Source organism: Rissa tridactyla, chromosome 2 (assembly GCF_028500815.1).
Source record: "Rissa tridactyla isolate bRisTri1 chromosome 2, bRisTri1.patW.cur.20221130, whole genome shotgun sequence".
NCBI classification, from domain to species: domain Eukaryota; kingdom Metazoa; phylum Chordata; class Aves; order Charadriiformes; family Laridae; genus Rissa; species Rissa tridactyla.
In genome coordinates, this window is record NC_071467.1 from 42,618,063 (window position 1) to 42,644,957 (window position 26,895).

Sequence of the window (26,895 nt, forward strand, 5' to 3'; positions counted from 1 at the left end):
TTTGATAGACTTACAAGGGGGCATGAAGAGAGTAGAATGTGGCCCAATGTCCATAATTCTATTTTATTTGTTTAAAGGAAAGGAAAAAGAAAAAAAAAAACAGGGCTGAACCTAGTATAAAACCAAAAAATGAGATAGATAAAACAAATCATTGTAGATAAGTGTGGCTATAATACACAGAACAGTAACTCAGAACTCCAAAGTAGAACAGCTCAAATCAGCTTTGAGAAGTCAAGTGGGAATCAGGAAAATAAAACCTAGAATTGCCATCAGATGCTATTAAGAAATAACTACGTAAAGGAACTTGGAAAAATGCAAAAAGTGTCTGTTACAGTAAACTGAATTGCTATAATCTTCTTTTGCACTTAATGTGCTAAATTCCTCTCTCAAAGGAGAATATCCCTAGAAATCAGATTAGAAAGTGTTTAAAGGGAATTATTTGTCAAAGTTGTTTTTTTTTACTGAAGGTAGGATAACTAATAATCTCTTCCATATTGCTGAAATAATAGTTTATTTGATATCATTTAACCATGCAGATTGCACAAAGACTTACATATTGTACAGGTAGTTTACCTGGTAGCCTGACACTGTGTATCACTAACTTCCATGCTAAAAGCTTTTCTTTATGGTTGTGGGTCACATTACACTTTGGAGACTGCCGAATCTGAAGTATTTCTCATGAAATAAGATGTAGATGGTTGATTTTGTCTTATGCGCATTTACTGTCAATTGCCAAGTAATCAAAAAGCAAGGAGAATGTCAGAGAGCTGGTCTTCCCTCTTCATGTACTGAGTATGTATTTGTATGCCACAGGGTATCAGATTTACTAGTGCATGAGTTCTCTAAAAAGCCCTGCAAATCATCTGGTTCTGAATTAATGGTATCCCATTACACTAAATGTTTGAACAGCAGAAAGACCCTGTGTATGCAAATCAGATTTTCATGTCCCCAGTGCATGTCCCTTCTAATAAAACTGTTTATTGTGTGGTATATGTATTTATCATGAATGTTACATTTATATGTAATATAGATACACACACACGCATGCACATGTTAAGGAAACATCTGTCTGTTTAGGTAGAATGTCTTGTCTTTTGAATCAGTTGTGATATAGGATTTTTTTTTAGGAGACCTTTTTGAAGAAAAGGCAGGAAGAGAGATTCTGGTAGCTTACTATTAAATTTTAATCAAGCCTGTATAGTTAGTAATAAAACATTTACAAGTTTGTAAATGTTAAGTTTCTTCAAACTCTTACTGTCACGTGTGGAATTTTCATTTATACTAATTGTGCATTTACTACAGATGCCTACATGCAAGGCTTAATAATAATACTGTATTTATCACATGGAAGTATAGATACAATATAAATATGTAAAAGTAGAAATTGCCTACAGCTGGTCTTATGTTTTTGTAAGATGATGCACTACAAAGGCATAAATTTATGGTGTTAGCTACCTGTTATCAGTTACTGGTGCTCATCCCCTCACAAGTACTTTAGGAAGAGGGAGCATTAAACTACAATAAAACAAATGTAAAATCCTGTCAGGGTTTTGTGCGCTGTTTAAAAGCTAGACATTGTTCAATCTTACTTTGTTCACTGGAAGTTATTGTGGTCAATGCGTGCATAATTTGTTTCATCTAAAACACTAGGAAACTGTGAAACCACGTAGCTTAGAGAAGAGCTTAGCCATAGCTGATCACAATAAATGCCAATTAGTTTGAATCTGTAGGCTTTTTTTGCTTTGGACTTGACAGTTTTCTTTAATTCTTGTGAATACTGGGATTGTGTTTAGTCTAAACCACTTCTAATTATACTCCAGCACAAACATATAGCTTATGGCTATATTTTAATCAGTTTCAGAAAAAGTAATAAAAATATTACTGCATCTGTCAAAGGATGGTGTTGCTACATGCTATTTTAAATGGTGTTTAAGTACAGTTATAAGCATACCAGTACAATGAAATCAGCTGTATTCCTAAACAACAAAGTTACATTATTTGTTACTTAAAAAGTTAGCGAGAATCATAATATGTTAATTATCCTAATTATTCAGGCTGGGTTTAATATGTGCTTAAGTTGCTTTAAAAAGCATATATGAAATATTTATATCAAATTCATTTAATTTCTCAGTACTTGTAAAATATAATGTTTTCCCAGTTGTAATTTTAAAGGGTTTTTGTCTTAGCTGTACAAGCATACCCTTTTCTTTTGTATACAATCTTTTCTGAACCCAGCAGTTCTTTCACTTTTTTAAAACTCTTTAGTTCTCTCAAAATGAATTTGTGTCCCATTAAGTGTTGATATTGATCTTTTTTGTACTAGAGAAATTGTGCTGAGGAGTACTGTGGAATTAACTTGTGCTGATGATGCTACAAGTGTAAACATTTGGTGCAGAGTAACAAGGGAAACTTAATCATAGTGGTATTTGGATGGTGGGAATAGTCCCAAACTATGTTAAACTAGCCTACGAGGAAAAGATGTCAGCTTTTGCAGCCTTGTAGCCTTAATCAAGTATGTGGTATCACTCTTTTTCCTAAGAAATACTCAAACACACTCCTAGCATCAATTGCTGTAGAAGGCAAACAGAAATCTAGATTACACTTTCAGAAATGATAAACTATTAAATAAGTTTATTGGAAAAAAAATCTGGGTTTAGAGGTTTACCGTGTAGTATAATAGTATTTTACCTTTGAAAAGTTGACCACTTCAGAATATTTGAGAACAAGTTAAGTAAAGTCCATCTTGAGTAATACATTTTGGTTTCTAGTACATTTTTTATCTATGCATCATGTAAAACAAACTTCTTACTCTTCATTATACTTAAATATTTGTACTGAAAGGAGAGTGCATTTAAGCAGTTTTAAACTGTGTTGATTACTTGTGCAATTGATTGAAGTAGAAAAGTGCTTTAGTTTGGGGAAGGTTGAGCGTGTATTATTAATTTTTATTTTTCTGTAGTTTGCCTAATAAAAATACCGAACATCAAAGGAGACTGGATCTTTCTTCAAGCCTTGAGTGAAAAGGGAGGTGTGGTCAGGAAGGGGTTCTGATGACTTAAATCACTGCCCCTCAGTCTCTCAAAATATTTAAATCCTATGAATTTGTGGTTTCAGTCACACAGTAATGTTGCAAACTCGAAACTGATAATATATTCAGTTATCTTGAGATGAACTCCACAATTCTTCGTTAGGCAGACTGAATTCCCTAAAGGTTTTGTCTGAATAAGTACTTGAGTATTGTACTGTTTGTTCCAGTTTTCATCAGGAATCAAGCCATAGGAAGTCTCTCAAATCTGAGTAAACCCTCAAAGACTTCACGGATGCCCTGAACCTCCCTTATTCCTGTCATAGTTTTAGTTGTTAAACTGTGGTTGAAGGTCAAATAAGCCTTTCTGCGAAGCGTCCGACTTTTATCATAAAGGAGGTGGTTTGATATTTGGTGGTAGCTTTAACATGAAAGTTTTATGTAGGAAGCTTAACAAAAAAGCTTAAAGGCAGGCAGAAATTTGCTGTCAGGTTGCAAGTGCTCTGTAACTGTTATGTGAAGTAGTGCTTAAATCGCATTTGTTTCCTTGAGATAGTAAGGTTCATAGTTTGAAGAAGACAGAGCTTAACTGATTTGTTAATTCTTCCTTCCCGAACAAACATAAAAATTTACCACCACTTTTGCTGCCAGCAATGTTCTGAAGATTATTCATCCATATCTATCTATATGGATGAGTATATATATAGATATTTATCTTCAATATTTTTGTAACTTAGGCCGAGATCATGATGTATTTGTATCCCGCTTATGAATGAACTGTTACTTAGCAACTTTGTAAATTCATGATGTCATTTTTTGTTTGGGGATACATCTGAGAGAGTATGTAGTCACAAATACCTATATTCCCCTGCCTTGTGCATGGCAGAGCTCAGGCCTGAAGAGCAAGTATTCTACCTTGTTGGTTTGGGTATTTTTAGATGGGTTATGCGGAGATAAAAATTTATTCTTTTTTCTCCCCTCCACTTGTTGCATTCATCAATTGTTTAGCAAGTCTGTTTCTTGATATTTGTTGAGTATTTTGCAGTGGCTGGCAAAGTTATTAAATGACCTGAACTACAGAATTTGTAGATGGAACAGGGAGACTTTTTTCCTGTCTGATCTTGACCAGATTATTTGGAAGTTTCCTTGGCCTCTTCAACAGTGCTTTGCTATAAATCAAAACAAATTAAATTGAACAAACAGTCAATAAAAATGCATCTCCCAGGTTCCTCTGGCAAAGCTTACTAAAATCCAGTTGGATGCTGACAATTCTTTTCACTGTGACCTTCAAGATATTCAGCCTCTACTTCATGCTTTCCTAATATCATCATTTCCATCTATCAAATTCTAGGTAGTTCATTAGTAAACTACAGTGCTAACTGTAGAGTCTGTAATGCTGACATTTTAAGTCTGTCTCAGAATGAGAGATCTATGTTAAAGTTGAAATGCTTCTCAGGGAGCAAGGGGTATTTTCCCATCTGCTTTTTTTATTGCAAGATGCATTTGAGATTGTTTCAGGTGGCACTCATGAAAAGGGGTGATCTTTCAGGTTGTCAAGAATCAAGCTGTTCAGGGTTTTGGGGTTTTTTTGGGTTTTTTTGTTTTTTTTTCTTATGGGTTAAAACCAGTATTTTTTTTTAGCATCATTCAGAAACTGGTGGTCATTGAGGGTGCATCATGGAACAGTAGAGTCATGTGCTTCTCAGCAGGGGATGCTGCTTAATGATGGAACGGCAATGTCCTGAATGTGGAAGGAGCAGAATTGCAGTGAAGGATTGGTGTCTTTCTACAGTGTGAACAGGGAACCGCTTTACTCTGGCTTTTACAAATAAATTAATTAATTGTTTGAAATAAGATCCTTCCTTCACTCACTGAAATTTTTATTTTTTCCTGCACTATCAAAAATGGACACTTCAGGACGATTTTTACAAGTCTGTCAACTTGAAAGGACAATTAATGTAGTCACATATGAAGTTAGAGTGTTTGAAAAGGACAAAAATCCTTTTACTAAAGATCTTTAAAAAATATCATCAGATTAGTATAGTATTTTTCTTTGCTTTAAAGACAATTAAATTTTTTTTCATCGAGTAAATAATACTTAGATGTTGTAGGAGACGGATTTAACAATAACTTGGATCTCTCAGTAAGGAAATGTGTGTTATATATTTTTGAAAATAATGCATAATCTAAATTTAGAAGAATGTAGTTTTCTTTGACAAAACCATCTGAATTTGATGAAAGCAAAAAAAAAAAAAATATGTTGTGTCCGTGGACATCCATAACTTCTTTTTTTTTTTGAGGTAAAAAGGTTAGGTACCTAGACATGCACAGCTAATGAGAACCCTGCCATGATTATTTCTGGGAGCTGTACAAACACAAAACTCTTCCACTGCATTCAGATAGTGCATGATAAAGTGCTTTCTAAGGTTAGTGAGTTTGTTGGTTTTGTGGGTTTGAATTCAGAATCAAAAGCAATACATAGAAAAGTGATACGGTACTGACTTGGTAGCACACAGTATTTTAGTCCAGTGTTGGAAGTGTATGTTATAAAACCTGAATGTAGATGTTACATGGCTGTGGAGTTGACTTTCTAGTAATATGGATTATACCTAGGAAAACAAGTGTTTTGTTTTGTCAGAATTACCATTTCCCTCTGGTGTATTTACTTTTAATTGAATTCTGCTCTGTGATTATTTTTTTTTTGTTATTTGCACAAAATTGTGCTCATGCTTTTTCCTCCAAACAAATACAAATAGCATTATACTCCTGCTGTGATTATTATGCCTAACACCTCTGACTCAGCAGATCAAAAGTTATGTTTATTGGAAAACAGGATTAATGTTTTATACTTTTTTGTAGACTACGTAAAAATAGCTGTGTCAAAAAAAGATTATTGCTTTTAACATGCTAATCCACTAAACCATTATACATCATTCTGTAGGCAGTGTTTTTATTCCAGGCAGTGTCTTCTTACTAGAGTCCATCTGAAAGGTTTCAGGTTATCACAGAAATATATCCGTAAACTTAAATTCTTAAGGAGAGAGGCTTCTTTAATAGAATGCATAATATGTGCATTATCAAATTGCAGCCTTTTTTCCAAGATTTTTTTTATATGTCAGCATGGTTTGGCCTGCTTTAAGGCATTGTGGTTATTTGAGACAAATTGCTGATTAAAAATGGCATACGCAAAAATAGTTTCTCAGTGTGGAGGGGTACCAATTCATAATTTTAATATAGAGTATTATATTGTAGTAGCCAAACACCTGAATGGAGTGCCCTACTGATTATGGGAAAGGTAGGGTAAAGGAGGATGAGAATTTATGCCATCTGGATTGGAGACTCCGAGATTCATCTGGATTAGTAGTTTCAATTGCTAATTTTGTCCCATGTTCCTCTGCCACTTTGTTTTCTGAAGTTGAATTTTCCTCATTCAATTTTTGCAATTGTATACTGTTGCTGTGTAAAGAGTCACGCAAACGTGGGGAGCGGCTATTCTGACTTGGCAGAAAATTCTGTAAAGTGCAAAAAATACAACCGAAAAATATAGTTCTGCCTTATCTCTTGACTTCAGAAATCTTAGATGTTACTCATAAGAGCAGTAGATATGTATGAGTCTGAAATTTGACTATAGGTTGACTGCCTCTGTGTACATCAGCGACTAGAATTTTTTAGACATTAAATACCAATACAAGGAACTTGCTTGTACTTAGTTGAATTACAGTGCAAAGTTGTCTGAAACAGCTTAACAATAACCATTTTCATTTAGTTTTACAAATGCTAATTCAGAATGGTACAACATGAGTGTAAAGTTTAGATAGTTGTTACTACTTGATACCCTATTCTGTCTAGTTACGGAGCTCTATGTAATGTTATCTGACAGATTAGAGTATTTAACTTGAAAATGTGCTGCTGCTCAACTGGTGAGCAGCGACGTTGCCTACTGTGATTTCTTACTGGCAAGAAGTCTATAAAGACCATTTTAAGGCAAGCTTGGCTGTACTTGAAACTAATAAGGGTTAGGTAAGGTGTGACACGCTGCTTTCTTCCTTAGGCACACTAAAACCTTTTGCAATTCGGGCCAAGATATTTTTGAACTGGAGAAGTACGTTTCATATAATCTAAAAGACTCCTTGGTTTTGGTGGCATTGGCCTTACACCTTGAAGTATGATTCTGTGGGGTTTTTGTTATGCTGGTAGTCTATAAACACGCATGACTAGAGCATCATACACTGTGTTGTCGGTCACTTCCATATACAACCATCTGCAAAGAACAGTGCCATCATGAGACACAGGGAGAATACGAGGAAGAATATGTGAGATAAAGTAAAGTGAGACATCATAGGGCCTACATTGAGGATGCAGTGAGTCTAAAGAAGATTATCCTCATAGTGTTTTGCTGTAAGGCTGTATACTGTTTGTATGTGATATTACTTCCTACGTAGTGCCTGTAGATTCTGTTAATAAATAAAATATTTTCAACAAGGAATTTTATCTGTCAGTAGAGAGAAGTGCTGTATGGAAGTAACTGTGCCAGTCTTTATGTAAATTGTTTTTAAATAGACTGTTGAATAAGGTGGTGTTCCAAACAGTCACAGTTTAAAATCCTGATAAGGAAGGAATTGTTGTAAAGTGTTTTGCTCCAAAGCTGTATACTGAATCGTCCTGGCAGATAAGAGTTCTTAGTTCTTCCAGGGCTGGATTTTCACTGAACTATTAGATAAAGTTACCTACATTTGAAGCGATTCCTGAAGTTAGCCTAACTGGAGTGAAAACAATAATCCTGAAAACCGGTACATAAATCACTCTATGGAGTTGGGTTGTTAACTGCATTAGTAAAAAATATGTTCTTTGGCTTACTGGTTTAAATTAAAAAAAAAAATAAATTCAAGAAAAAATCAAACCAACAAACACCTAGAGTTTTGTGTGTGATTAGTATAGGGTATTACTCAAGTTATATGTATGGGCAGTGCAGAAACAGAGAATGTCTCTAAATTCAGCAAGTGGTGTGTGTTGCTCTAAAGGCAGCAAGTGACTCATGTGACTGTCTTAGCAGCTGGGCAGCAAGATTAGAGAGCTACTACGTACACATTCCCTTACTGAGGGGTCCAAGCTATTGCTAAATGAAGTTGTATCACTGCCAACTACTGAATAACGGGCATATGAAAATATAGTAAATAAGTGTGTCATCAGGTTAGTGCAGTAGTTATTTCAGACAGTTGTTAAAGTGAAGGAAAAACCCCAGCTTTTCCAAGATTCTTATTGAAAATATTTTTGTCGTTTTTCAAAGACTCTAACTTCGTATGAGGTTACACGTTAATTGTCCCTTTCAATTTGCAGATTTGCAAAAGTCATCTTGAAATGGCTGTTTCTGACACTGCAGGAACAAAAATGAGAATGTTAGTGAGTGAAGAATCTTATTCCAAAGAACTCATTTATTTGTAAAAGTACTAAAAATATGCTTGTATCATGAAGTATTTTGATTTGAACTGAAATTGGCAAAGCGTATACTTCTTGGTCACTTGCTAATTTGAAGACTTATTCATGATGTTATTCCTCATGTATTTCCTAATTGTAAGAATTTGTGAAGTTTGTTCCAAATTGTCTTTAAGTTTTCCTGGCGTGCCAGTATGGATTAGTGGAATATGTATTCTTTTTTTTTTTTTTTATGTTTCCCTAATCTAATTTTTTTTCTTCTACTCAGATACTTGCTGTTCTTAAGAGTTGCTAAACATTTGTGAATGCTTTGTCCTTTATATATATATATATATAAAATTTACAATTACACATTGATATTTCAACTATTATTTATGGATTTAAACTCAAAAGTGTCACCCTGTCAAAGATCTCTTTAGGACTAACCTTCATAAGAACTCCTTTTGGTCTTGAGGACCAGAGGACATACGCTTTACTGTTGCAATCAAGTAAATTGATACAGAAGTCAAGAAGACAAGGATATGAAGCTCCTTAGTCCTATTTTTAGTGTCAACTTTCAGACCATAATTATGTTTTAAAGATGAGAACATATTTACTGAAGAGGAGCTTTTATATTTAAAAAGCCAAGACATGTGAGATGTCAAGCCCATGATAAATTCCTTATAGCAGAAGAGGACCTGAAGAAAGTGTGTTCCTAGCCATCATCACTGTGTCCCACTGCCCTCAAAAAGATTAAACTGGTTGCTATTCTTCTTCAGGTTTTCTGGATTTCTGCTTTCTCTCTTTTCCTGTCTAGTAGTGACTTGTTTCCCATCTTGTTAGTCTCGCATGTTTATTCCAAGTTTGTGCAGTTTTCCTCAACAATGGTTTTCATTTATATCTCTTAAGAAAAAATGGAGAGCAGAAAATAAGGTTGTCCAGTCGCAAGTTGTCAGTGCATCTGAAAACTATCTTCTCAAGGTAGACTATTATTTTGATAATACTTCAAAACACCTTGTTGATCTGGCTGTTTTATTTTTGCATGTGTTTAGATTTCTTCATATCAAGCCTGTTATTGTTTAGTATTTTGAAATCTTTGATTTATAGGAAATGTTCAGTTTGTTTTTAGTTTTGATTCATCCTCCCCTGCATGTTTCATTACTACTATTTTTTTTTCAATGTACTATTTCCCCGTATGAGATTGCTTTTCTACTCTGCTTTCATTATTTTTCAGTCCCATATTACTCATCAGTTGCAAAAGAGAAATCTTTGTGTCTTTATTTCTACACCGCTTAGTCTGATGGTGCTCTGTGACATAGTAGCACTAGGAAATAGAAGGATACTTGTGTTATTGGTAAGTAGTTTATAGATAAAGCACTAGCAGCTTGTGGCTGAGGATATACCTGCAAAATATGTCAATCCTCTGACCACTTGAATGCTTCAGTGGATTCTTGTGTGCTGTTCTTAACACATTCCTTGAGATGAACCATCAGAAATGTCCCATCTGCCAACAGAGTTTCAGGTCCTGGGTCTTGCTGCCCTGTGTCGTGCCACAGCAGCTACTGGGGCTTGGGCTTCTCGCCCACCAGGGAAGAACTCTGCCGTACTGCAGGTTGTGTTGAGCTACTTCCCTTTCTTCTGTGGCATGCTCTGTTTGTTTAGAGCACCTTTTGCACAGCTGGAAGAATTATATAAATAAACAGCTGTCCTGAGAGGTTATTTGCGTGAACTTGGACTTTGGCTTGTTTGTTTGTTCCTTTCAGAATTACACCCAGAATTTCTTAGCTGCAAATTTGTGCTGCTTGACTGAACTGAAGAGGGAAGTGTCTTCTCATAGATTCTAAGAAGGAAAGCTCTTAAACTACCTCTATCCAAAAATACAATATCTTCTTTAATAAATTTCATTTCCAAATGGACAAGGAGAAAGATCAGCCAAAAAAAATCTCGGTTTTGTGCAGGATTGCCTCTTGTAAGCAGGCTTGGTTCAAGAAAGGAATAGGAAAGAGTCTTGCTTGATATAATTGTCCTCCTCCTGCTCCCTCATGACATTCTCTTCCTAGGATGGGGGATTATTGTGGTGTTTGCTTCTTAGGGCTGTTAGAAAATCATGGATATTTTGGAGGAAGTTGAGATGCTGTTTCTGATGCTATTTCTGTCCTTCTGTTGAGAGTTTTGCAGTGTTACTGTGGTGGTGTGTGCCACCTGCCCAATATCCTTTCCTTTGACAGGAAGACCGACAACTAAGAAGAAAAAATGTTTTGGGGGAAGTTGGTAGCTCTTTTATAAAAACGCTCCGCCTGTGCTCTCTGACAGCATTTCTTACGGCTAGAGTTGCATACCTTTCACCGCTTTCCTTGCGCTGGCAAGTTGGCTCAAAGTTTTAAGTTGATCAGAAGTGACTCTTCAGCTCGTCAGTATCAGATGTGATCTCGGTATTTGGTTCTTTTAAGGAGTGACAAGCTTCCCGGTGTGATGAGAGAGAATTTCAGTAGCTGCCGTTGGAAAGAGAGAAATCTTGTTTCTGGTATCCTCTGAAAAGGAAGCCTTCTGGGGTAAGCTGAAAAGTAAAGCATGGGAAGGATCGGAGCCTAGATAACTGAAGCACTCTTCTCCAGTAACTATAGATACTGTGGTCTTTCACAGGAGAGCAGTGGACAGGAAGAATGTTTGTTTCTAAGCACTGATGACCGGGTAAGAATAAATAGAACTAAAGGAGGCTTTCGGAGTTGTATTGCTTTGTTCATGTCTAAAAAAAAAAAGAAAAAAAAGTAGCATCCATTTTTAGGATTCAGGGTACTAGAGGCTGAAAAGGAAAACACAGCAGGCATCTGTCCTTCCCCTGACAAGTTTACAGCGTTACTCGAAGTAGGAGAACTGAGACATGTGGAAAGGGAGGGGGAAAAAGCAGCTAAATTACTTGCGGTTGCAAATATGCACCCTGTTTAATTTTGTGTGTTAATTTAACAACAGTGTCTGACACTACTGTTTTTTAATAAAGTAGTTAATTCATCTGTCCCTCATGTACACATAGCCGAATTATGTTCCTCTCAGTCATTGCCATGGGCACTCCTGTGCTGTCCTTCTTTTCAGGCCGTGGATCACTGAAGGCAAATACCTGGTGGGATGCTAGTTCACAGAGCTGTATGTATCCCGCAGATGGGAGTTCACAAGCCAGTTTGCTGGCTGGAAAACTTATACATGGATCTTGACAATGGAACATATTTATGCAGAGTTCTGGTATGCTCCCTAGCACGTTTGATGTTTTGCCTCAGGCTCTGGATACTTTGAGAAATCCTGCCCTACAGCCACAGTCCATACCCTCGTGAAATACCTTGCTGCATGTATGTTGTTTCTCACTCTTGTGATGGAGAGACACTACGTGTCCAACCTGCATCATGAAACTTGTACTCCAAGCACCTTGAAACCAAAGCAGGAGAGCCTGCAGTGCATGCACAGGATAAAATGCAGAGTGAGAATAAAGTAAATGGCTCCTGTGTTTTTTCTGAGGGTTGTTTTTTTTTAAGAATCAAGTTCCTGTGCTATTTTTTGGGAGAACCTGTTTTGAGATTACTAGGCCGAGTTTTTCAAAACCATTGTCTTCATAATCTGTTTAGAATGCAGGTTTCACTACCTTCCACTGCAGCTGCAGGCACTAAGTATTTCTGCAAATCACTCCTTATAGACCCATGCCAAGGACCTGGAAAGTTAATGACATCTCTGTAGCATTCAGTTTAAATGACACAGAGATCTCTAGTAGAATCTGAGTTCTCTAGGTCAGCGTTCAATTATCTGACTCAAAAGATTGTGTTCTGAATGACTAAAGGGCTTGTGGAATAAGTAATCAAGAATTTGGGTAGAGTTCACAGGAATGACAGCTCTACCTCTATCCCTGTCTGCTTTCACGTCTCCATCCCAAAGGACAGGGGTTCAAAACTCTAAGAGAAGGAAAAGTAGAAAAGTCTGCCACGATCTTTTGACGCAGACAGAACTTTTTTTACATAAACCTTTATTTTTTTTGAAATGACTGTACTGTTTTGAATGAATAAAACGTGAAGAAACAAAACACTGAAGCAGACACTAACTTGTGAAATTTCAGCCCAAACAATGGCACTTTGGCAAAGCTGTAAGTTGTCTTATGTAGAGGAGTTTGTCTTGTAATGGCAAATGTTTGGCAGCACAGTGAAATGTGATCCTCCTCATTCTGCCAATAGTAAAATATGCTGGATTTGAGTTAGCATTTGTACCTACTGACAGCAGCGTCGGTTCTTGTGTAAATTAACAGAGGAATTGTCCTGCTTTCAAATCAAGAGTTGTTAGGGAACTGTTATCACGGGTTTTACCACTGACATGACAAATACCTCTTTTAATCAACCTGATAAATGCTGATCAAATTCTATGTTTGCGTTTTATTTAGTAAGAATAATTACACTTGTATGCATATCAAAGCCAGTTGTTCTGTTTCTGACGGTGGCAAAATGAAAGGTGTGGTGAAAGGCACAGGAGCAGGGCAAGCGTGTAGGGATGGCTTTCCCAGAGTATTCGCTGATCTTCAATAATTTGCTTGTCAAAGGCTTCCTGAGCCAGATGCGGTATGTTTGTATTTACTAACACTTAACTGGACTCTTTCCATGAACTTTTTCCTGTGACCTTGTGAGCCTCTGTAAACTCTTAAGTGTCTAAACACCCTGTGGCAAGGCATTCCACAGCAGAAACGTGTGAAGAGCAGGTACATTTCCTTCTTGAGCCCGTGTCCTCGTCGTGTGATTTCACATCTTCAGCTTGGAAGAGGCAGTAACCACCAGTCTGTTCAGCTTTGTCTGTCAGTCTCTAGCTACTTGATATACCTGGTATACTTGGTATACCTGCATGCTGTTCGGTCCTGTCTCCCTTATCTACATGTTTGTTGATTCCTTCAGAGAACTCCACTTGCTTCATAGAGCGTGATTTCCTTTTGCAAAAGTTGTGTTCCCTCTTCAACAATGTGTTTGTTGATGAATCCCTGACTGAGCCAAATGTGTCTGTCTCTGTGAAACTATATAGATACACTTGTGAACTAGTTACATTTTTTTCCCTCTATTCGCATCCCTGTCTTCTGACATGTAAACTTAAAGCCAGTGTTTTGTTGTCTAGGAACCCTTTTATTTTCTGGCCTAAACTCAATTATGGTGAGCTTATACTTACTGTTTATGCCAGCCTTGCTGTTTGTCTCATTGGTGTACTTACTAAGACCTTTTGGGTTTGTTGTTTTTTTCTTTTGTCAGATGTTTTGTTTTGCTATCCCAAATAAATCTTTTGTGAATGTATAGTACCAGACTTATACATAGCATTCCCAGGAAGATCTTGGTTGTCCGCTATAATGGTATGTGTATGTCCCTTTCTGCACTGGAAATACAGCTGATTTTTGAAATCATTATGTTTTCTTTCTTCTGAACCAGGTCTCTCTAGTGACTTTTACCAGCTGCTTATAGGATGATTATACACAAACCTTTTGCTGCTACTTCCAACTAGTGATTTGTCACTTTTCAGCAGAAACCTCTAGTCTCTAAGTGCGGTGCTCTGTCCTTTGTTGATACTTTTCATTCCCTTTATGTCGTGGCTGTCCTTAAGATTTGTTACAGTTTTTCTTGTGCGTTGTTTCAGTATGCGCTGTACTTCTGGTACCTCCTAGTTCTGTATTTTCTACACATTTTTCTAGTGCCCACTTAAAGGCACGAAGAAATTCTAAATGAAAATGTTCACTCAAAAAAGACAGAAGACCAATCTTGGCAGAAATCCATAAATAACATCCTTCAACCTTTCAGAAAGAAATCTGTTGTCATCTCCTCTTGATCTGCTGCTTTTCCTGCCATACTATTCTTGAACTAACCCCGCTCTTCTCAGCCTGCTCAGGTGGTAGTGTATCAGATTTCTTACTGAGTGAGATGAGAACTGTTGTGCTTCCTTTGTATAAAGGCTATTTTGTCATGTTGCAGAAAAGTTGGATGTTTGACATGGTTCAGCTTTTAAAAATCGTGTTACATTTTATTCGATTTTCTCTTTGCGTTCCTGTTTTCATTCTTTCTTTGAAAACATGCTCCAAGCAGGAGGCCGTGCTATCATCATGAATTGTATGTCCAGATAATTTTTCTCTACCTTTCCTCAATACTGAAATGTTGCAAAAAATATTTATTTGGATTTGATGCTGTTCTGAGACTCTTCCAGCTTGTTACATGGCAGCCTTGCTTTCTGTTGAATCAGAAGATAGTATTTCAATATGAAAAGTAATGTTATATAAATATAGTAGATACTTTTTTTTTTTTTTTTTTTTTTAAATTCACACTTCAGAAGCCCCTGTGTTGGTCTCTGTGGTTGGTAGCCATCTGTGGTGCAGAAGACTGTAAACTTCTACCTTATTTTCACTGTAGTGGGAATAGTGAGTTGAAGCAATTGCCCAGGGCTTCTCTCTGTTGTGAGTGTAGATGTTTGGCAGACTTAGTTCTGACCAAGTTTATTCAAGGAGATATATGCACCGCCAGTAATATGAACTTAGTCATTTAGTACCTCTCATCACCCTTGCTAAGGTGAGACCGTCTTGTAGTGCTGTGATGCTCCGTTCATGCTCAATGCTCAATCTGTTCTGCCAGGTTGTTCCTCTCACCGCACTGTTGGACGCTGTGTCCGTGAGACAGAGGTGATGCTAAATCCCCTTGTTTATCAGGGTGCTGAAATTTCTGCTGCTTCTGACTCTGAACTGCTTCTCAATCGGGTTAGTGCCAATTGGTGATTTGCAGTTTGGGTTAGAGCTGCAGGAATTCTAACCAGTTCATCCCCGTACTTCAGATGGCTCATCCTGCCTCCTTCTGTGCTGACACTAAGCCACGACAAAGACTTAGACTGCAGAGAAACAGTCTGCATTTTTTCTGTAGGGTTAATTTGGCCGTTTTAACTTTCTAGGGTTAATCTGACTATTTTAGCTCTCTGACCTGGGACGCTGTGTGGCCAGACAAGCACCAGTGCAAGAAGGAAGGGGAGGAAGCCACATAACTGTAATTGTTTCAGTGTGGAGGAACCTTTAAAATAACTAAGCTCTGGACAGGCTGACAGAATGCTGTCCTGTGCTCTGTTCAACATGTCAGCTGGACAAATGTGTCCATCTCCAATCCTGAAACCTTGGCCAAAGTGCTGTGCCAGAGCTGTTAGCCCTCTGCCTCCAAGTTGCTCATGGTCACTTGAGCCTGGCACTGCTTTTGCCGCACAGCCTGGCCTCCAGCAAGGAGGTGGCTTGTGTCCGGCCACCTTTGGTTGTTGGCTAGTCATGGTTGCCTCAGCCTATGGTTGACCCAGTAAACAAGGTGCTTGCTTAGGTGGAGTAACCTAATTCTGGAGATAGCTGCTTTGCTTTTGGGATTGGGTCCAGAGATGAGAAGGTAACTGCTGAAGCTACTTGCCAAGGCAGCTATCAAATCTGATGAGGGATCAGGCCTTGAGGTTAACTGGCAGCAATTATCTGTACCATAGCTATATCCACGCTGAGTGATTCCTCAGTGTTTTCTTTTGTGTTGTTCTTGGTTTGGGTTTGGGTTTTTTTGTGGTTTTTTTTTTTTAAACAAAACAAAAAGGTGATGTCTCACAGTGCTGGTTTCTGTGGCCCTATAATTCAAGGGAAGTATCAGCCCTCTCCTTTGCACGTACAGCCTTTTGGGTACAAACCCTAGAGTTCTGGTGACAGCTGTGATAACAATGAGACTGAAATACAGATGTCTGAAAAGTTCTCACATTCTCCCCTGCTTTGGTAAAGAAACAATTGATTTCAGAAAGGGTCATACTGAAATCATCAGGCCGTTGTACCTGTTTTGGTAGTGTTGTGTCATTTTTCTTAGCCGTTCCTTTGCATAACCGTAACTCTTTTTGACCATTTTGTACCCGGCCCTTCAGCAGATGTTTCCCCCCAGTGCTAGTCGTGGTGGCAGCTTGTGCTAACTGGCAGGGCTGGGAGACAGCAGTGTGTTTGGCAGGGGTGGTGGGGGGAGGGATGTGGAAGACCATCATCACCAGGGGTCAGAAATAAGTGTATTGTGTGTGGTCGACAATATGTAACAAGTGTGGTTTAGCAAGATGAGCTTCCAGCTCTCACCGCAGGAGAAGGAGATGCATACCTGTCTTTACTCTAGCAGATTTTTGCGATATGATAGGAGGCAGGAAAGAAAGGTAATTTCTACAGCCAAGTTTTTATGTGTTACTTTCTCATGTGTTCTTAATGATGGAAAGCTTGGGTGGGTGCCGTGCTGTCAGACTGCATTACCCAGCGTTAGCTGGTCCTGAATCCACGCTTCGTGTTCACAAGTATTTATTTTTTCTTAAAGACTGCTCGTTTGTGCAGTTACGAACACTGATGGCACGGGCACAACATCTCCCTTGAGTACCCTCTGGTACTCAGGTTTGGGTAAGCAGGGCAGTTGCAGTTCAAAATTTGTAGTTGTAACATTATCTGTTAGAAGTGGAAAAAAAAATCCTGCTAAAACAAGTAGCGTAGACCACACTAGATCTGCTTCAGATAAGTCTGCCCATTATTGTGTGCAATTAGACCAAGTGTTTTAAAAGATTAGTAGATATTATAAGAGATTGATTAGTGGTAGGAAGTAAGGCTACCAGTGAAATTTTTCTTCTAGAGTCCGCATGCAAAGATCTCTTATTAAAATTTATCCAGTTGTTTAGCTTTTCCTAACAGAAAGTTCAGAGGTCATGGAAACAAGTGCAGTATGAAATTTCAAACCCAATAGTCACCTGCTTTTACAGAAAAATAGTTGTGTTCCCTCATTTTGGAAGGCAACACAGTTATTTAAGTAATACTTTGTGCTGTCAAGATATGCCCCTGTTTGTTTGCATTCGTGTGTATTCCAAACTGTTTTGATTTTTGTTTTAGTAATTGTATTTTTAGCTGTAGAAGCCTGTACAGGCACCCAAGGATTTCATTGACTTTCTTTCTGACGACTTTTTCCTAAGAAAAGGTGACCATACCAAGTCTGTGAATAATCCTCTCTGTATTCCAATCTGTTGGACAGTGAGCGTTGCCTTGCAGAACTGCTGCCTTGCCTCTAGTTTGCTTCACTTAGCTTTTTAGGCCCCCTTCTCCTCTTCACAGGATTCTCCGTTTTGGGGATTTTTTTACCAACTTGTCACCTTTCAGCTAAAGGGAAGGCGAGGGGAGGCAATTGCTTTCTTATACCTGTTTCGTTAAGAGAGCCTTGTTGTTCCTAATCCACCTATAATTTGTTTCTGTTTCCTCTTTCTTACTTTCCTTTTGCCTCCTTTCTCTGAACCTCCTCACCTTCATTCCCATCACTCCTCCATCCCCGATCTTTGGGTTTGGAAGAAGCCAGGAGGTGTGGTTAGATGGCAGAAGAGCTCAGTTATTACTTACACAGGGAAACTTCATCCTGTCCAACAAGTATGCTATTCGTAGCCTTGAGGGATATATCTAAAGGGCACAGAGTTTCCACTCAAAATGTAAGTAGATTAGATTATGTATACATATTTGTTGTGAGTTGGCAGGTATCCTAGTGCCCGAGGTCTTAAAACGTATACTTTGCTATACTCAAGGCAAGCTCAACTGCATGTTTCCATAGATGCTCTGGAGAGATGGGAGGGTGCTGTTTGGAGTTCACAAAAGTGTTATCCTCTCTAGATCTGATACAACACAGGAATTCTGACTACTGTTCTGTCTAGTCCTGTATTTTGTCTTGATATTAGCTACTATCAGATGCTTCAAGGGGTGGTATAACCCTAAGATACAGAGGAGAAGATCGTCTCTTACTTAACTCTCTGCTGGTTTGGATTTTGTTCTGAAAAAAGAGGGTTGGTATTATTTTTTCTGAAGCCCTCTTGAAATCGTATTATAATTCTGGATGATCCAGTTATCTATATGAATCTTGTCTGTGTAACTGTATGCTACCTTCTCACAGTAAATCTCACAGGCTAATACTTTGCTGTTTAATAAACACCAGTACTTTAATTTTTGTTTAAAATCTGCTGTGCTGTGGTTTTATTGAATGTCTCTCGCTGTCATAAGAACAGATGAAACCATCTGAGCAAGTTACTCTACTGCTCATAATTTTAATAGTTTTATCTTGTTGTCTTGTTTAAAGAAAATACCAAAACAAAACATAAAAATGCAGGCCCAAAATGCAGGTGCTGCAGATGTGCTGGAGGGAGCTGTGAATTTAAACCAGCTGTATTTTATGAAATTCTGTTTGGTATGGCACTTTTCCTTATAAGGTCCAATGACCAATTGTTTTGATTATTTAGAAGGAAAAAATTCCATGAGAACTGTTACTGAAAATGACTAACTTGGCATTAGTGATCTGTCGCTCTCTTACAGCATTTGATGCAATACTGAAGTTAATTAAGATAGCTGAAATATCCAGTTAGCCGCTCAGTGCTTCAGCTGTTCATATGTGACCTGTTTATTACATTTTCTTGTAAATTGCTAATGATATCTGTAAATAAATACTCCTTCTATTTGTAGTGGTCTCTTCTTAACATCCAGGCCTTTGTAAATAAAGAACAGCCTGTGTATCTAATAGAAAGCTCGAACACTTGATTCACGGCGCACAGTGACCGATGGGCTTTTGCAGTGCGGAGCTGAAGTGATTCTGCCAGTTTTGCCATACAAGCGGTGAAACCTTTGAAGGAGGAGCGCAGCGCTGCGATTGCTAATGCTCGGTGGAGGATCTGCAGGGGTGAAGCGGCTAGGGCTGCACGTTAGAAACCAGGGGTGGTCAGGTCAGGTTGCAAGAGAAGGGCATATTTGACAGAGAGGTAGGCTGGATTTATTTGAGTGGGTTTGTTTCTTTATTTAAGCAAGGATTGGAGAGTGATAAAAATGCAGCAGCTGATGCGCAGTAGTTACAAGCTGCTTTTGCTCAAAATTGCAGAGGGGCATGCGAGAGAGATGGGATCGGGACTTAGCAGATCTGAAATGTACGTCCACATGACCCATTCTTTTGGCATCTCAGTGACTTAGAGAAGATGTGCTTGAAAACAGTTACTACGGTCACTCAGACCCGTTTGTGTTATCTATTAGTCTCTTAAAGGCAGAGGATGAAGAATAACCTGTTGTGGGGATTTTTTTTACCTTCTGCATGATATTCTTCCTGTATGTTGAAAAAAAAGATTTACCCTAACTGTTTGTTTCCGTTTGAAACTGCATGCAAAATTTACTGCATTTTCTTTTTTTTACTTCTATTTTCCTTTTCTAAGTATGGAAACATAGGATTCACTCAAGCAGATAATAGGTAGAATTGTCCCTTTGTGAACCTTAAAATGGAGGTAGTGAGAAAGAATGTCTAGGCTGTTGAGCACTGGGAAATAATTAACAAAAACAATTTACTATGGCTTAGTCCACAGTGGGATGTTACCTTGAACACGCTTCAGTTCGTCTTACAGCATCATGTGTCCATGCTGAACTTAATTCTCAAAGTTATATCAAAAAGGACTGCTTACTGTAGTAAATGCAGTAAATGCTTGTTGTGGTGAATTGGTGTCCGCTCTAAGGTTTCTTTGGGTTAATTGACTATGATGTGCTGGAGTTTGTGTTTCTTCCCACCTGGCTCACCACCCGTGTCCTCCTTTACTCCAGGATCATCCTGACTGGAGGTAAATGCTCCATACACACTGGCAGGTAGCCAAGAGTGCTGCTCTTTGTGGTGGGGGTTGTGAGCAAGTTGCTTGTAACGATTGATTAGTTTTGAAGAGTCTGCCAAGGTTCTGGTGGCCTCCGGTTTGTGTATGTCTGACCCTGCTCGGATACGGATCATTACGGGATGGACAGGTACAGGTCACTGCCTGCATAAATGAAAGTGAGAGAGCACACCTGGACCTGGCCTCGGGGATGAATCAACTCAAAGGACCACAAAGGATGTAGCAGAAGACTAAGAAACGCAACGGATGCTTGATCAGTGCCCTCATATGTGCTCTGGGCTGTGGTTTTGCAAGTGACATTGCCACTGAATCCAGGAGTGATTTCCCCCCCCTCACTCCCTCCTCGCCCCAAGTGGTGCTGCACAGTGCCACAGCAGAGGCCTGAGGTAACCGGGTAAAAACCCAGCAAATAAAGGTCAGTAGCCTCACCTATACCATAGTGTCCAGCTGGGACTGGGCCTGCTGCAAGCACTGTGACTCATCAGACGTGAACAATACCCAAGAAACGGCTACAGGATCCTGCAGAGGCTGGAGGAGGAAACCGATCCAGTAAGTATTGCATGCCCAATTGCACAATAACTTCACAGGAGGGTTTGAACTACGTTTTCTGGAGCAGAGCTCTCTGGCTCAGGTAGCAGCCTTCCCCTTGCTGTTTAACTAAGCCGTTCTCAGAAGATCAGACTCTTGTTTTATTTATTTCTTGTGGGCTCCTCATCCACATAGATGCACTGTCACTCACTGACCACTGCAAACTTCTGCACTCTTGCTACTGTCCCTGCATCCCTTCATTTCTCTTACCTTCTCACCCAGAGTAACATCCTTTAATGTTGATATCCCCTACCCCAAATTTTTTGCATGTCAAATACAGCAAATTCTCTTCCATCTTCACTCAGCTAACCTTGCCTAGTTATCAGTCCTGCTGTACTGAAGGACTTTTCAGAAACTTTACTGTATCACTTCCATTGTACCTCCGTGTCTTCTCCTTCCTCTAAATCTCTGCACTTTCTACCCACTCTGTAAAAGATCCATCCCATGAGGAGTAGCATCAAGTTATCTTCACTCCCAAGTCTTTGCAACTCTGTCCCGTAGCTACCTTGCCCTATTTGGGAAACCTCGAGATCTCTAGAAAGAGAGGTGTCCCTGCTCTTGGTGTCATCTCAGAGCACGCTGCCTACTCCCTGCCTGCCTTGGGCAGCCCTGGGGCTCTGAGGAAGGCAGGGAGCGGGCAGCTGAGATAGGCACAGCAAGGAACACCCCCATCCCAGCTGAGCCAGAGCCAGGCAGGGCTCACCTCCACGCTCCGCGGAGCTCCGATCCTCATATGAGTGCAAGGGGAGAGAGTTTGAAGGCTGGAGTGAACCGCGTGTTCAGGGGGATGCACAGCCATAGAGAATGGGTGGCATTACATGGGACTCTGTGTTTCCTCCTGCTGCTGCCTACACCCCTGCCCATGCGACGTCCTTCAGTTTAACCAGTGTTGGTTTGCCTTCCTCCCAGTCAGGGTCATCTGTCACATCTGTGCTGCTGAATCAGGGCTTAGTTGTCTCTCCAGTACCTGACTCCACAAATACAAGAGCTCTTGATCGCTCTCTTTGATGCTTTTGCATTTTTCATATTGTGCTTTTTGTTGTTTGGTTTTTGTGGGTTTTGGGTTTTGTTTTGGTTTTTTTAACTCTTGCTCCCATCCCCCAAATGGCATCCTCTCATGAGTCTCACTTTAAAGCTTTAACGGTATATTTCTTTGCTGTGCCAAGTCCCAAACACGAGTTGCACTTTTCTGCCTCCTTTCTCAGCTGATTTGATCTCCTCTCATTTCCTCCTCACTAATGACAGCCTTCCCCAGCTTTGGTTATGCTGCCCCCCTGCTCCAGACTTTAGTCATGCTCAGAGTGTTTATAAATCTTAATGCAGTCTCAAATATAAAGCTGTGCTGTCACGGAGTTTCATTAGCGTGCTCAATCTTTGCTGAGGGTGAAGTACACAAGGAATTTTGAACTGCTTTGCTGTTCTGAAACTTATTTATTAGAGTGAGTTTGTGGATATATAACAACTGCTACAGAATTTTCTTGATTTTGCAGTGTACAGTAATGTGTAGGAGCCATAAAAAGATGTGTGGGAGGGAGGGTTTGACACAAATATTGCAGGTAAAGGATGCACTGGGGTTTTTCATTCTTTTTCTTTATTTTTTTCTTCTTTTTTTTCCCTTTTTTTTTCTTTTCTTTCCTTTGAGGCAAGGCTTCTCTTGCACTCCTGAATGAAGTTTGTTGATAGGTAGCCTTGCAGTGTATTATCGCAGTTTGCCTGTTGCCTTTATAAATGAGGCCCTGAAAGTCTCCCAGGAATTTGCTAGGGAGTAATATTCCTCAGCATAAGGACAGCTAGTCGCACATGTGTGCAGTTACAAATGTAATGCCTACTGTTTTTTTTTCTTTAAAAAAAAAACGACACAAAGGCAGAGCCCTTTATACTGAAATGCCTATCCAACAGTGTCTGACCATTTCAAGTTTTGAAACAATAGCAACCAACTTACCCCATTACGTATGTCCCAGAAAAACCTACAACAGCATATGTAGTATGTGGAAGTAATTTGGAAGGCATCTTGCAGTTTTGAAGGGAACACGGTGAAAAGAAAAGTTGGGGGAAAAGAATTTGGATGTGGTCATGAGGGAAGAAACTAGTTAGCAGTATTAAAATAGAGTTTGTAATGAGTGGGGTGACTAGTAACATCTTTTATTTTTTCTGATTTCTCTTAGCACATAAAAAAGCTGCAGCCCATATGAAGAGGGGAATTATTAGCTAAAAGATAGACATCAGATTTCAGAAGATAAATGAAAGGTGGATCTGAACCTTGACATTGTCAGCTCAGCTCAGCGGGAGGTTGCAAAGGCAAAGTGGTGAGAGGAGGGTTTCCTGGAGAACTCCCGGAAGACTGAAATGGATTATGCGATTCTGGAAGGGGACAAGAAACAGGCAATACAAAGGTGCTAAACATAAAACAGTTGTAATAAAATGCTGGTCAAGCACTTCACTTCCAACACTCTGCAACACATAGGAGATGTTCCATATTGAGACCACTATGTCAGTTGCGCTAATTAGAAATGTTGCCTGACAGTATTCGGCTCTTGTGTACATCATCTAGAGGAGCACTTCTTGCACGACCTACTTTGCTCTTAAGGTTGTTGTCTTTTCATTGAAAAAGCACCATCAGCTACATCAGTAAATAAATCCATTTTCTAAACACCTGTCTGAAAAATAATTGAACACATGACTATTGTAAAACTCATCTCTTCACAACTTTTTAAAAATAAAATTAAACTAAAACATACCTTTTGATTATAAATTTTTTTCTAGCCTACAGTTACTTTCCCACAGTGTGAAAGGAGCTGAGGTGTCTTATTGGAGAGCACTTAGAGGAATATGTTCTCCGGGACTCACAAAAGCATCTCCATTTCATGTTTCCATCTGCCCTCCAGGATTTTTTCCCATATCGTGCATGAAACATTGATGCATACCATACAGTCATAAGACTATTTTTATTCCATTTTTTTTGTCATCATCTTCCTTCCACCTTTCTGGAAGCCTGCCCCACTGGCAGTCTGCAGCTGTTCAAGGCAAAGTCTTGCATGTGCTTTATCTCCCATTATTTAATGTAGGCTTGGAAATAAGGGAAGCAGAGTCTGCTAAATTGCTTTTATTTAAAAAAAAAAAAAAAAAGAGCTGTTAAATGCCCTGATGTCTTGGACTGTGGAGAACAAAAATTACCTTGCAGGACATAGTTCTTTCATTGTAGACCACCCATTATTAGTATTGGTGAATGCTTACTGTGGTGATCTGTGTCCGGCAGGACTGTGAAGGAATATGCCAGTGTGTTGATAAAGTCTGAAGCCTGTGTGTTTGGGAGGTGGAGCCGGGGTAGAGTAGGGCAACAAGTACGTGTCTCACCACCTGCTTCTGTGCCAGTTGGGAACCCTATCCCTTCAAAGCTATCCGTGACCTCCTGTGAAATGACAGACATGGAGAAACCTCCTTGTGCTACTGTCAGCCTTCCTGACTTGGTTGCCCTGCCAATAACAAGCTGATTACCTTGTGATTTAATGGTAAAGTTGTTTGGTGACTGCATCGTTATGACATTTCATCAGGCTGGCAGGAGCTCCCAGGTTGGTTTTCTGTTGGTGCGGCTCCAGGGCATAATCTGTGTGGACTTCTGGCAAGTTCTGCTTCTGCTGCCTGAAACTAGTAGTTGCTGCCAGTCACCTGAATCCAAAAATTGTACTCCAGGTAACTGTTCTGGATACTAACTGCCTGGCTTCATCTCCCTCTGCTGTGTTCAATCATGTAGCTCTAAATTATGCATGAATGCTTTTAATTGTTCATTAACCTGGCATAAAATCTCAGAATTCTTAAGATGTGCATCTCAAAATGCATTGCATGACAAACTGAAGCAGAGCACTGTAAGTGCTCAACATGCCGAATGGGAGGTGGGAACAAATGCAGAGCTATGTACTTACCTCATTAACAAGGATGTTCTCATAGCAAAATGGCACGCAAACACTCTGTGAAGTCACAGTAATCAGAGTAAGCTGATGAGGTGTATGCTAATGTCATTGCGTAGACAAAGCTGGTACGTATTGTCTGCACTGTGCAGGTTCTGGAAGGCTCACTCATTACAGCTTTGAAGAGGGATTTGCTTTGGCGTTACCCTAAGTATTCTGCATCTTTAGTTATCCTTTCTGAAGGCTTTTGTGGTTTTAATACAGTCATCCAGCATCACAGCTGTAGCAGTAGTAGCAAAGACCATAGTGACTAAATGTGACACTTCTTATTTAATGTAATGTTACAATAATCTATGAAGTATTTTCAGGTAGAACAGCAGTTCCTTGACTGTAGGGTGTATTGGAAGATCAGTGGCTGCTTGGAAATTGGGCACTCTTTCTTATTTGTAGGTTTTCTCTGGGGGCTGGGATAAGAGGCAGAGGAGATGGGGCAACTGAGATCAGCATTTTAATTGGAATAGCTCCAATAAATCATATGAAAATCCAAGGTTACGAAAAAAAGCAATGCTAAACCCTGTCACAGTTTTTGCCCCCGGGCAATGTTGTTCAGGCAGTGTGATTCAGGGCAGGATTGGGCGTCCGCTATGTTCTTTGGAATACTGTGTGGTTACCAGCTACACACAGGATTCGGTGTGTGTACTGGGGACTTTATTTCAGTCCTTCACGAGTTGTCATTTTGTCCCAGATGTGAGCTTCCCAACCATCTAACCCAACCTCATGAGGGAAACGTCAGTTCTGTGAAGGGTCTTGTCCTAGTACAGTCCTTGCAGCTTCTATGTGGTAGTACAATTTTTTTTTTCCAAAGAACACCACCTTCCCCATCTTAGTTAAGCTTAAGTTGGCCAGGTGGGTAAGTATTATCCTTTTCCTTTTCCTTGACAAAAATTGAGGTATGGTAGAGGATTTTTCCAAGCCCAAACGATGAATCACTGGTTGGATTACTGTAGTCCCATGTTTTCTGACTTCTAGTCCATCCTTATTTTACAGACTTTGCTATTTAAAACCTGTCCCTGCCTTCTGGCATCCTGTTAATTTCTCCAGCACAGCCAGTTCCTTTGTGCTGTCTGCCTAGCAGACCTTTAAGTGAAATTACTGAGCTCTTTGGTGAGGTTTACTTTTTCTTCTTCAATGAGGAGCACAGCACAAAGTGGAGTGACTGGTGGCTGCTTTTTTCTGTGTTGTTCCAGTTCAGACCGTCTTTCTCTGACCGATCACTACCTGCACAGGATTGTGTTGTGTGGTGATGTATGCAAGTGGAGTTCATCTTGAATTCCACCGATGTCATTGTGATTTCCAGCTGGCAGACTGGAGCTCCAGAAACCCTTTTACTTGACCCATTACTGAAACTGTTAAAAACATCTTGCATTACGATTCAGGTTAGATGACTGTCTCAAAAAAGAAAAACTTGTAACTTCCTATCCTGTCTAGTTGTGCTCTGCAACCTGATTTTCTTGTTTAAATGGTACATCCTAAAGTATTCAGGTGTAGAAAAAATCATCTGAAATGTAAGTATGTAAAATCATGGTTTCAGGGGTGGTCTGGACCAGGCAGGCCTGCACCAGGCAAATCTGAAATCTGTCTGCGGCAATTTTGGTAGATGCTATAATAAAGCACAGACTTGGTCTCCAGCAGGGTAGGTATGATTATTTGGGAAGAGTCAAAGCAGCATTTGTAAGAGTCCTGTCTTAGGGAGTTGGAGTTTTTTAGAGGCATCAGCAAGAACTGAAGATGTTTTGGTTCAAAAATCAAAGTGAACTTTATCAGGAGGGCATTTTTAAGGAAACTAAGGAGCCATAATGTAAGAGGGAAGGTCTTTGCACAAGTAAATGACAGATTAAAAGGTAGGATCAAAGGGTAGAAGTAGAAGGTCAATTCTCAGTTTTGGGAGGGTCCCAGTTACGTTCCCCAGAGATCTGAACTGTTCAACACAGTCATAAATGGTATCAGTAAGGGGATGAGCAATTGTGTGAGCAAGTTTACTATGAAGAAGAGAGCCAGGTGTGGAGAACAGTAGAAGGACATTAAAGTGCTGAGGACTGTGCAACAAAATGGGTCATGAAATTCAGTGTAGATAAATGAGGATAACAAAGGATTCTGGGTTTGAACTGAGTAAGAGTAATCTTACTCCATTGAGGAGTAAGATTTGGGGATTGTGACTGGTGATTCTGTGAGATCATGAGTTCATTGGTCACCAAACACAACCCAAATGTCAGATGAAATAAATAT

At 39.4% G+C, this 26,895-nt stretch overlaps 1 protein-coding gene across 9 annotated transcripts in view; it reads left to right on the forward strand.

Moving 5' to 3' along the window:
* Nucleotides 1-26,895, forward strand: part of PLAG1 (PLAG1 zinc finger) — a 52,146-nt gene that overhangs the window by 6,176 nt on the left and 19,075 nt on the right. For 2 of the 9 annotated variants that reach the window (XM_054193550.1, XM_054193548.1), the window contains 3 exons: nucleotides 20,055-20,665; nucleotides 22,870-23,097; nucleotides 24,256-24,394. The exons of 4 other annotated variants lie outside the window; for them this stretch is intronic. The gene's annotated coding sequence lies outside the window, so the exon portion shown is untranslated. 3 more of the 9 variants (XM_054193547.1, XM_054193549.1, XM_054193551.1) reach the window with 3 other exon arrangements.